Raw genomic sequence first — 12,856 nt, forward strand, 5'->3', positions numbered from 1 at the left:
GAGGAGGAGGGACTGTAGGCTGCATAAGAAAGACTTGGTTTCCATGCATCTGTGTCTCAGGATTCAGTATTCCGGCATGGATGTCCATCCTAATAGTTTGCTTGAACGTTGAATACAACAATGGTCTACAGTAAAGCATGGGACAAATCTGCTGCTGTGCTGAGTGTGTGTGCGCACCTGCTGAGAAAGCGTTTTATCTTTGGCCTCCTTCAGGTGGGCCAGGTGGCAAAAAATAGAATCTTTGTCCATTTTTGTGCTTGGCACCTCAGCGGCTTTTTAGAGACTTATATCCTAAGTCCCTGAAAGAAGTAAAAAGGGTCCACCTGGTCTGAGGCCTAGGACCGAGGCCCAACCACAAGACCGGACCACCCAGCCTTGGGTCCTCATGGAAGCACCAAAGATTTTACAGGAAGACAGGGGTTCCTGCCAGCCCAGCAGGCGGTCTGGTTTGCCCCAGGAATGTGCCCTGAGCCTGTTTGCCACATGCCCTCAAAGCAGGGGCGTTTGAGGAATCAGCGAGATGTTTGTCATGCGTGCAGCACCCAGTACCGAGCCTGGCTCAGAAGAAGTCAGTTTGGTGCCTCTTGCTTGCTTGCTTGCTTTCAGTCAGAGTCAGAAACCACTTTCCCAGGCCCCGAGTTTCCTAAGGCCCTGCCCAGGAGTTTCCTCCAAGCTCCCACTGCATGCTGCTGGTCCAGTGAAAACCCCCAGCTGGGAACTGGCTCATGTCGAGAAAGCTGCCTTTTAGAGGGGCGCCGCCCAGCTGCATAATCAAACATTAGGAGTCCAAATGGGAAATCTCTGGTTGGAATTACATCCCAAACCTCGACCCGCTCTGCAAGCCATAAATCATATTCTGTTCTCCAAGAACAGTGGGTCATGAGGACCTCCAGTCCCCGCCCCCAGACTAGCTGTTTCAAGAAGGAGTCAGTGTGAACAATGAGTAGGAAGCAACAACCCACGAGGTTCAAAACCTCCCTGCTCCGGGGGAAGGAATTCTGTGTCAGAAAGAGGGGGACAGAATCCCAGTGTGCTTGTGTGCTTGGCGTTGGCCTTTCCCAAAACCCAGGCCTCCTTCTGGCCCCCTCACTAGACAGAGGCCCATTGGGGATTCTTGGAGCTTTTACCGAATGCCTCTTAAAGTGTCTAATTTTAATGAAGAAATCTTTCATCTGCCATCCTGTTTCCAGGAGACTAGTTTGGAAGGAATGTTCACAAGTCACTAAGGCCCTTGGAAGTGTGTTTGCTGGTGGAAAATGTAAAGCTGAGAGACACACACAGAGATGTTCTCACCGCAGTGGGGGGTGGAGGAGACAAGAGGAGGAAATAAAACACCGGGAAAAAGAAAAATGCTCCAACAGCCAAGTGTGGGGAGGATGCTGAGGTGCGACACAAAGGGGAAAGTGACTGGAAATGTGTAAAGAATCCTTCAGCCAGAAAACACAAAGTCCCTCCTAGGGGAAATTATATGCAGCTCTAAGAAATGCTAGGAGCTAGAGGAGGTGTGGGAGCCAGTGGGCAAGAGGGGCAGGGCGGGGAGAAAACGGGCGGGAGGGAAAATGGCATCGACCACTGGAATGAGGTAGAGACTCCGCGCATGTGCGCAACACACGCATCCCAGGAAGGCCTTCCTATCCATCCCCCCTGGGCTTTTTGAGCCAGAAGGAAAAAACAAGCAAACAAAACAGGGCAGCTGGACTGTGGAGTGGAGCGCTGTGGAGCTGGAAGAGCAGGTCTGCTGGGTGTACCCCTGTGAGTGTAGGCGTGGCGCTCAGACGCAGCCCCGCCGCCCTGACCTACGGTGTCCGCCGCACGGTCTCCTGGCCCTTAGACGCTTCCCCCCCCCCCCCCCCGCACCTCTCATCCTGAATTGTGCATGCAGGGAAGAGCTTCCCTTGCCCCCCTTCCCAAGGGGCCGCCGCAGCACTTGCCGTCAGCTGCAGGACATAACTCCCCATCACACCGCCTCCCCTGCCACTGGGACGCGACGCCATCCTGGTAGGAGGTCAAGGCTGATGCCAACGTGTTTAGCATCACTCGGTCCTCCTTCGAGGTTCCCAGGCCCCACGGGAAAAGGGATGGGTGAATACGTGTGAGCTTGCACCGGGGAGGTTTGGCCGATAAGGCTATGGGGGATTTACACTCGGCAGGAGCTAAGGGGTGCAGTGGGGAGACCCCAGAGGGCGGGGAGGCACAGTTCATGGGCCACCCTGAGTGCCCTGTGCCCAGATAGGAAGTGAGAGTCGTGGGGGTTGATGGAAGTGGTTTTGTTGAGAGAAAGCAGCTCCTGGGTCACTAAATCACTGGAAAACCTCCTTCAAGGCTGAGGGGCAGACAGACCCGGGGTTGGTGGTGACTTAGCCAAGCTTTCCAAGCCCATGAATTTATTCTCAGTGGACACGACAGTGTTTCCCGCAGCTGGCGATGAACAAAGAAGCAGCTTCCTACCCATCTCTGATTCACAGTCCGCACAGGCACTGAATGATGAGGGAGAAGGGAGGCTGCAGGCTAACATGACTGAAGTATTTGGATAAAAACATTAGCCGGAATTGCACACAAATGGCATTTTCCGTGAGCTTCTGTTTACCTGGTTTCTGCTAACAAGACACTACTTGTAGATGCAAAATTTTAAGGATGTTATCTTCAGCCTGAAGAAAAAGAAACTAATTTGCAGCTCTTGCTAAGAGTGATAACCTTATTAAGTAATGGGATTCGCTGATTAACTGCTGCTAACAAAACATCATTGCCAAACCTGTTAGTCTGAAACTGGCAACGGAGCTACTGTTAGAGCCACTGCTCCACCTCCCAATCCCAGGGGATTTACAGAAATATTTCTCATTCAAATAGCCTTTGCCTTTCTATATTTTTTATCGCTCCCATTAACAGGTTAACAATAAGTTAGGAGCCACTCCTAGATGGGTATCGAAGCAACCTTGGTGAAGAGTTCAAGGAGAAAAGCAATTCTGCTTTAAAAATGATTTTTTTTTATGAAAGGGGTAATGGGAAAACGTGCACGTTCATTGAGCACTAAAATGAATGGAAGTTCTTAGTCAGAGATCAGAAGGCAAGAGCTTTCTGTGCTCAGTGTGTGCGATGGTGCTCTAAATTCCTACAATGGAAAATCGCTTTTCTGGTAACTTGCCTGATAAAATCAACTCCATTTTGATCTTAAAAAGTACTGTCCCTCATGGATTCTTAGGAGAGAGACCTGTGAGGTAAGTGGTCATCTCAACCTCCATCATATAAGCTCCCTCTTCTCTGCAGGACCCCGGTAGGTCCTACCACCTCGGGACTCTCAAGACCATGAAAAAGAGACTCTCATTAAAAATGCCTTATTCTGGGGCGCCTGGGTGGCTCAGTCAGTTGAGCGGCCGACTTCGGCTCAGGTCACGATCTCGCGGTCCGTGAGTTCGAGCCACGCGTCGAGCTTTGTGCTGACAGCTCAGAGCCTGGAGCCTGTTTCAGATTCTGTGTCTCCCTCTTTCTGACCCTCCCCTGTTCGTGCTCTGTCTCTGTCTCAAAAATAAACATTAAAAAAAAATTTAAAAAAAAATGCCTTATTCTACTGCTAAGGCACAGACCCACAGGCTCTGGAGAGGGCCAGAGTAGGGGTGGGGGAACATGGACCTCAGCTAGTCCAACTCCCTGGTGTCTCGAAAGGAGAAGCAACTTGCCTAATGGCCTCAGGTGGCGAGTGGGAAAGCCAGGGCTAAACACCAGGTTTGTGGCTTCTGGTCCACTCTATCTCTGCCTCTTCAGAAGCAGGCAATAAGGCAGGGCCAGTGCATGTACATGCACATGTTCAGTTGTGCACACGCCCGTTCATCAGCTTCAAACCTGACCATGCTCACTAGCTGCACTGTTCCTGCCCTCCAGTGATGTCTATTTCCCACCAGACAGTGATGTCTGCTCTAATCCAGGGCGAGGTGCCTCTGCTCATCACGGTGTTCCCTCCTTTCTTTCTAGTTCTGTAAGTGTTCAGATGGCCAAATCTAGGTTCAGATTTGACAGAAAAACATACCGTATTCCCTTGGGGATTTCCTCCCTTCCCTCCATCCCCCCCCCCATTGCACTTTTTATAATTAGGATACTACGGTTGGTACAACAACAAGGAGAAAAAATTAGTAATGGAAGCTGCGTTTTCAGAGCTTGTGTCCAACTATTAGAGGAGAGCAAGCCAGAGAAGGGATCTTTAGGACCAGAGTGTGTGAGTGCACTTGTGGGAGGGTTTTCTGGGGTGGCTCCGGGACTTTACAGACATACAAGAAAGGCTACCTAGTTTGGATCTGTGCTGGAGGAGAGAGGAGAGAGATGAACTTGGGAATGGTTTTGCTTGAGGCAGGGCAAGTAGCAAGGTTAATATTCTCAGAATCTATTAAGTTTTTTTAAATGTATGTGTGTATTTATTTGTTATTTAATCTTTATTTTTGAGAGAGAGAGAGAGACAGAGTGCAAGTGGGGGAGGAACAGAGAGAGAAGGAGACACAGAATCTGAAGCAGGCTCCAGGCGCTGAGCTGTCAGCACAGAGCCTGACATGGAACTCGAGCTCATGAACTGCAAGGTCATGACCCAAACTGAAGTCGGATGCTTACCCGACTGAGCCACCCAGGCGCCCCTGTTTTTATGTATTTTTGAGAGAAAGAGAGAGAGAGAGAGAGAGAGAAGGTGTGAGCAGGGGAGGAGCAGAGAGAGAGAGAGGGACACAGAAGATCCAAAGTGGGCTCTGCATGGACAGCAGTGAGCCTGATGCAGGGCTCGAACTCACCAACCATGAGATCATGACCTGAGTTGAAGTCAGATGCTTAACCAACTGAGCATCCAGCATTCCAGGCATCCCAGAATCTATTAAGTTTTAAGTAAAACAATGATGAATAGAGAAGGCTTTGGTGGTCTGTACCCCCAACTCCCCCCAAGAGCTATCCCTAGTCCTTCCTCTGGCCTTACACAGCCACAAAGAGCACTGGCATGGGAAGACCCCTCCCTGCCCCTGAAACGTTTTGTTGAGAACCATGCTGCCTTTGTGAAGGATCCTTGCAAACCATCCGGGACAGGGTGGCACCCTTTGAGAGGGAATTGGCAGGTCAGGGTAAGGAAGGGATCAAAATCCAGGGGCAGTCGTGACCCCCAAACAGCCAGAGTCACAACCAACCCACTGGAGTAAAACAGCTGGGATAGGCTTTGAGACTCGACTGACAGTGAGAGGCTTTTACAAGCACTGTAATTTATTTCAATTCCCCTGAGCATCATCGGAGGCAGCCCTCCATGTGTCCCTGACAACTGACCAGGAAGGAAATCCTAGAGGAGACACTGGTCCAAGATGACCCTGGGCAGACACCTGGCACCTGGGGCTCTGGTCAGATCTCGCGTTCCTTCCCCACCTTGGCTGCCCCCTTGTACTCACCCCCCCAGAACAGGAAGGTCAGGGAGACAGGAAGTATCGTCAGTAGAGAACCCCGGGCTCCTGTAACAAGTCACTCCCAGCCAGGATGGTGCCGCCGAAGGAGGCACTACAGGCAGCCGCGAATCCGGACTTTTGGGCCTTGGCTGCCAAAAGAGCCCCTTCTTGAAAGGCTTTTCCTTGCTATCCACCTATGGGAATTAGGGCTAATGAAATAATAATGAACATAAAGAAGTTGCTCAGAGAAAATATATACGGTCTCACATAAATTCCATTCTTTATTAAAATACAGAAATACTTTTTACAGCATGAACAGAAAATACTGCATTGTCTTGGAATCTTAAGATTTAGAAATTTCATTGAATCACTCCCAGGCCCACAATACACTGTACTAGAAAAAAAGAATACTGCATCAAAAATGAAAAAAGCACCCCAAAATATTAAAATCATTAAGGCCAGTAGTGTTTATTTAATGAAACTACATATCTGACTCTAGTGTACCTACCAGTCACTATTCAAAGGAATATATTAAAAATAGATCTCTAAATAATGAAAACATTGGCCCAAAGGAAAAAAGCTTATGTACAATAACAAAAAGGCTTTGAAAAATTAAAAGCACATTTTGATATGGTGTCTTATATATAATCGTCTATTACCGTAAAAAATGAGCACATCAACTCACTCCGACAACATGCTTGTTTGGAGCCTACTTATTGCACATGAGAGATCTGTCAATGTATGCAGTAGGAATACATGTATGTTCATACACAGATAATTATAGTATAAACAGTATGTGATGAAATTAAATGAGAGGATAAATAACTTTAACAAACTACATTTTGAGGCACACGAGGAATAAAATTCATGTTCTTCCTAAGTTACGGACACAGCATCTTTTTTCTCCCCTGTTTTTTGTACCTTAGTGTAATGCTTATTTGCATTTAACCTAGTTATCGTATGTTTGCATGCTTGGCAAACTGAATTACAGAACCAAATTGCCTATTACAATTTATCATTATGTGACACAATTACATAGAAACACTTCGAAGCGAGAGGATTGTCCCGATATTAGGAAACACTGATTGCATCATGCTTACAAAGAACAAAAATTAAGGAGAGGCTCTTTCCCCAGGTGACAGAGTTTACTGCTCTTCCTCTCCAATGGAAATGCTGTTCCCCATTACAACAGGTTTTATTCATTGATTTCTGGTCTGCAAAATTAGATCCATTGGAATAATAATAATAAAAAAAAAGCTAGCCCCTAAAATGACACCATTTCCTAGGCTCAAAGCTCCACACTCTCCAAGCACTTCTAAATAAAGCCTGGAATTGAAGTAATGTTCCAGAATTCCATTATGTCCACAAAAAGTGAAAGCACAATGAATTTTCGAGTAGTTGGAGTGTCTGCAATACATGTACCAGATCTTCCTTGCACACCGGCCTTGGCACAAGCAGTTGATGCATAAACTTTCACTGGATGACCTTTATCTCAAATTCCCAAACCCAATCATAAATACACGCATGAATGTGCATACACACACCCTTTTCAATCTTTAGGAGGGAGGAAGACCATCCAGTTAGGGAAAAGGCAATGCGGTCAGCCCTATTTTTCTCTTACCGAGACAGGGAGATGACCTATTTGTGCCTTTGGTTTCTGGCTTTTTCATGCAGGGCACGGTTAAGGACAGGAACTTTACCAGGGAGAGGATTCGGCTGTCACCTTCCCAGACAGAGAGAGATCAGAACGCCTCCTGCGTGGGCATATTGGAGTAGAGAAGCAGAATAAAGAGGTGGAAACATGAGATTAACTGAGGCTGGGTTGAAAGAGAGAATCTGGCAATGAACTCCTCAACTTACAAAACAAAAGGCATAACATTTCAATCATCATCATTCAATCTTGCAAGCTTAGAGAACATGGATTTCCACTTGCTCAGGTGCCCTCGGTATTTTAGCAAGAGCCTTGTCAGATAGTTACAGCCTAGCCTGGCTAGTAAAACACAAAGCTTCTGGCCCAGTGATGCTTTGTGATATTACAACGGCACTTAATTAACAAAAAGTTTTCACTGTTAGTGTAGAGGAAAAAATGGCAACAGAAGGTAATTATAATGAAATGATGTTGCTTCGTCCATTTTTATTGCATTTTATTGCGTGCGTATAGAATCAAAAGTAAATTTATCTGCAAATGTACTTAAAGGAAAAAGTCTTTATACTAATAAAATTATTTCTAGGTATATACAGGAGAGAAAATAATCAACCGATGTCTATAAAATGGAAATATTTGCTGTATAAAGCAACTGATCTTTCAACATTTCTGGAGGATGAGAGGAGAGGAGCTCATGTTCTTTGACTATATCAAGTGATCAAAGATATAGTTAGAAGATGACAACAAATTCAATATTGTGGTTTTGAATATAATGGTTTTGAATAACAGAAATTAAAGTTCTCCAAATTCTCACACTTAGCAACATTTTCAGATCCTGTAGTGGAAACAAGTTTGACTTCTAGTAAGAAGGGTATGTGACCATGCTGGACAAAGGCCAGGCATAGAACATCTCCTTTCCAGAATTTTGCTGCCTCTCTCTCTCCTCTAAACTACATTTTCCTTTGAGAAACATATCATCATCTTTCCCTTCCCAGACTTCATACTGCACACCTTCTCATCACACTTGTAAATGTCTAAAAACAAAACTTCACCCCAGAAGTGCTTCTGACATAGCTCATCATGCCTCATCTTTGATCCGGGCTGGCCCTCCTCATTTAAACTGAGACACTGGCCTGGCTTTGGTCACAGGGGGTGCAGTCAGGGTTAAGTGGGTCTGGACAAAGCTACATGTTCTATAAAGAGCTATGGAATGATCAGAATTGCTACTGGATGTCGGAGTGACCCGAGGCAGATTGCAGGAGGCAGCGTGGCTGGGAGAAACAACTCATGCTTCTCAAGAGGTATGTCAGATTGTCTCCAGGTCACCTGGGCTCTTGACCTTCAGGACTGAATGAAGAGAAATCCCTACGGGGATGAGCATTTGGGCCTGTGCTTGAGGAAGGTTGATGAGTTGTATCAGTGAGATGTCAGGGTGAGTCACAGAATGAAGCATTTAAAATGGATAGGACTAAAAATAAAAGGGACAGAATTCTTATTCCCAAACTCAAGGACAGACTGAGAGGGCTAGACCTTGAGTAATGGAAAGAGCAAGTGGAGATCAGGCTGGAAGCAGGATAGACCCAAAGAATGCTGTAGGCAGGTGGTGAGGGGATAGTGGAAGGCAGGCAAGGGTCAGGACTACTGGGCCAGCAAGTGAGGAGGCCACCTGTTAATTCTTTATTTCTCTCTCCACCCACCTCTCCTGCCCAAAAAACATTTGATGTAGTGGAATGGAGAAATATAGAAAGGGGGAAATGAAGAAACACAGAGATGGAAGGAAGGAAGGAAGGAAGGAAGGGAGGGAGGAAGGGAGGGAAGGAAGGAGGGAAAGAGAAAAGAGAAAGAAAGAAAGGAAAGAAAGAAAAAAAGAAAGAAAGAAAGAAAGAAAGAAAGAAAGAAAGAAAGAAAGAAAGAAAAAGAGACAGGAAGAAAAAAAGGTAGAAACTAATGAGAAAATGATGTTTATGTGGCTTCGAAGAAGAGTTACATGCCTGTGAGAGAAGAGGATAAGAAAATATCTGGATGAAGTCAGACAGGGGGAGAAGCAGAAGCTACAAGTCATAAAATACAAGAGTGAGGAGCCTACAGCCCCACTGGGCTTCGCTGAGAGTAACGACCGTCAGCACCTGCAAAGCTCACCTGGATGCCCCCTCCTCTCCCGGCGGAGGAGGTGGGGGTATGGGGTTGATAACTCAGAGAGCTTGTTTCTTTTGCACTGCCCCTTGATCTGCCCCCACAAAGTGCTGTGGGGCCCATGGGAGATGATGTGGAGAAGGTTCTACACTGGAGGTGAGCTGTTCAGGTGTCCCTCATGCTTCTTCCTCCCAATTCCTCTGGGATTGGGGCTCTAGAGACAAGAGCAGTGTCTGCACATTTGCGTGCACTCACAGCATCAGCTCACCATGCCTAAAGATACAGCGATAAGATTACTTTAAAATGAACGCGGTGGGTGTTACACATCAGGCAATGTCGCCCTTCAAAGCGGTTTACGCGTTGCAACTCCTTACACCAACACCTGCCTGATATAGTTAGGAAATGAATTGTGGCTCTTATTGCTCTAAGCTTTTGGACCAACTAAGGAAACATACAAGGAAAAGACAAACTAATGAGTACGGAGACACACCGTTTTAAATTTCAAATGGATTACCTGTGTCATTCACCAGGCAACATCCCAGTGGCTTTGACTTGCTCCAAAAAGAAAAAAACATCCACCCCCACCAAGGGAGGATAGTGCACTTCCAACCACACTTTGAAAGAATGTGTTCTAGCTTCTAAACATGACTCCAGAAGAGATGTACTAAAAATACCCTGAGTAATGACAACATTCTAGGAACACGTGCCCAGGCTCTTAAAGGTGATTTCTTTGAAGGTGAAACTAAATTTTGAGGTGCTTATGAAAAAAAAAATCGGTCTCATGATTCTATTCTCAGTGCTCCTATGGAACCATTTGGGAAGAAAGAGAAGCCCCAGATATTTCTGAGTCTGTTCTCAAGGACAGAGATGGTAAAGAATGAAAGAGGACAAGGAAGGTTCTCTTCTATCCGTGTCCTGCAGGCTGTGTCTTCTCAAAGAGGCTTACTACCATCCATACCTGTGACAGAGTGCCTCATGCAGGAGGCCCAGTTCAGCTACCTGCCCACTCTGAGGGGAGCAAGGTACAGGGAGTGTGGGGGTCATGGAAAGAGCTCTGTGGCCCTCCCCGAGAGATGCCTACCTCCCTGCACAGTTTACCCGCAGATGGAAACCCGACGCATTTGTGCGAGGCATCACAGATTGCGAAGGAGAAGGACAGGATGCTTAAAAGTAAAGCTGTGACTCTCTAATGCCTGCAGGAGACCACTAGGCCAAGCGGGAATGTGAGATCGTAAGACAAAAAGATGCAAGTCGGTGACTGGGGAGGTTGGGAGAGCCAGGAATAAAAGGTGTCAGGCTCCGCTTTGGCAATTCTCCTTTCAATAAAGATAACGGGGTTCAAAGAGAAGTTAGTGGCTTTTCGACAAAAATGTGAAAACCGGTCAAGCATTGTTTCACATGGTTCATTAACAAGGTGTCTTTTATACGGCAAGTGCTATGCAAGGTGCTAGATAGTTCCTTTTTCCAAGCACCAAGATTTAAATATTTTCGTAGAGGGGCACCTGGGTGGCTCAGTCAGTTAAGCATCCGACTTTGCCTCAGGTCATGATCCCACAGTTTTGTGAGTTCGAGCCCCACATTAGGCTCTGTGCTGACAGCTCAGAGCCTGGAACCTGCTTTGGATTCTGTCTGTGTCTCTCTCTGTCCCTCTCTTGCTGGTTCTCTCTCTCTCTCTCTCTCTCTCAAATATAAACATTAAAAAAATTTAAAAACTTAAAAATACAAAAAAATATTTTCATAGAGAATCTGCTCCGTGAGCCAGATTTTATCTAAGTAAGCTACATAAACCATGTGTTATGTTTAGTTTGGGGTCTGATATCTAAATCATTGCTAGATAGTTCTTTTGATTAAGATAGAATGCTCTAGAAAGCAAAACCTCCCTCTTCAATGCCTCCTTAAACATCCCCTCAATTCCCACTTCCCACTTCCTGTCGCATTAACTCACAAATACACAGTCACTCATGCATGCACACACAAGCATGAAATGTAACTTGGGTTTGGGGTTATAACTGCATAACACTTCAGACCTTCACGACAGACCGTGTTTTTTTCTGTCATCAATTATAACTTGTTTTTCTCTAAACTAAAGCTTCCTTAGTTCATTTTATCACTAATGAGTACAATTAAGAGATAGGCCCTTGGTGCCTCACAGCATTTTTTCCCCAGTTAACGAAGCACATGGCCTTATAGATTCATTCACACAAGCTTATGTAACTCATATTTCTTGTGTGACCAGAGCCAGATTTATGACGACACTGAAGATTCTCCCAGGACACCCTTTGTGTGTGTGTGTGTGTGTGTGTGTGTGTGAGGCCACAGGAATTTTGCTAGGTTTTCACGACAGGGCTGATGAATCTGATGGCCACGACCTAACTAAGTTCTACATTTATATAAAGCGTCTGCTCCTCTATTCTAATGTAACAGAGCGGGGATCTGCTCGCCAACATCGATTTGTATTATAGGTGCGGTTACTGCACGGACAAGCTCTGTTAAAAAGAGAAAGATTGCAGAGTTGGCTTCATCTCAGACGTCTGTGTCTGATTCGCAGACATCTGTGTCTCCCTGAGAAAGAACTTTTTCACAACCAGAGCTGTCCAACAGAGAAATAAGCCACTTCCTATGGGAGTGAACTCCCCGTAATGGGACGTCGTCAGGCACAGCCATTTCTCAGGGCTGTGGGGGAAGGCGGTCCAGTGCTGGGTGGGGGAGGCAGAGCCTTCCTGAGATATGGGGGTGCTACATTTATGATGGAGGCCGCCTCCGGTCACCCAGGTTGACTGTGAAGTGACACCCCATCAGGGCCCGCTATTTCAGAGTGAGCTGTTGGGAAACACAAGGCTCTGGGCGTGTTCCAAAGTAGGATCTAAGGGAAGACGCCTGTGTCGGCCTTTTGTATGAAGCGCCAATGCACAGAACCAACTCCGAGGCTCAGGTCACATGGTAGAGCGACAGAGCAGAGCATGATGGGCCGGCAGCCCGGAGCAAGTCTGAGTGGTCTCCTTAGACCGTTTGGACGGAAAGATACTGTTGTCTCCACAAGTATCTGACCTCATTATGTGATCGACTGCTGAACTAGCTCTTCCCCTTTGGAAGTGTCTCCACTCCTCTCTCCTGCCCACCTCCTCTTAATATGGACTCCGGGTACAGCCTCCTAACCTGGAGGGACCTGTCATTCCTAAGTTCTGCTTTCCATCTCTTCCTCTGGAGGAACTCAAACTCAGTGCTAAGTGTGAGGGGCTTCTGTATGGGCCTGGGGCCCTGCTGGTGAAAGGGAGGGAGCAAAGAAGAGCAAATCCTTTTCTAAACGCCGTGCTTTTGCCCGGAGCTGCATCTCCGTTAGGGGAATTTCCTGAAGCCTGCGAGAGCCAGGGTGAACGGTTCTTCTTAAGCACAGTGTTTTGGTGAAGTCCGTGTGTGATAATACCACTGTAACCACAGAGGAATTTACCACAGGAAGTATCCCAGCTGTGACTTATTAGCATTAGAACAAATTACACAAAGCAAATTGTTAACAGACATGTTTCCATAATATTTAACTGGTGGCCATAAATAACAGAGATTCTCTTTCAAGTCAAGGTTAGATTTTCAAAAATCCAGCTTCCAATTGTCCAGGAAGGAATCGTCTTCGATTAGGGTAACCACGGGGGGGGGGGGGGGGGGGGGGAAGGACTCCCTGGAACTT

General features: G+C 46.5%; 1 protein-coding gene across 1 annotated transcript in view; it reads right to left on the reverse strand.

Annotated features, from left to right (window-relative positions):
- Nucleotides 1-5,652: 5,652 nt before the first annotated feature.
- SCML4 (Scm polycomb group protein like 4) overlaps nt 5,653-12,856 on the reverse strand; it is a 124,817-nt gene continuing 117,613 nt past the window's right edge. The window contains exon 9 of the mRNA XM_045057899.1: nt 5,653-7,150. The gene's annotated coding sequence lies outside the window, so the exon portion shown is untranslated. The remainder of the gene's footprint in view (nt 7,151-12,856) is intronic.

Source organism: Felis catus, chromosome B2 (assembly GCF_018350175.1).
Source record: "Felis catus isolate Fca126 chromosome B2, F.catus_Fca126_mat1.0, whole genome shotgun sequence".
Classification (NCBI taxonomy): Eukaryota; Metazoa; Chordata; class Mammalia; order Carnivora; family Felidae; genus Felis; species Felis catus.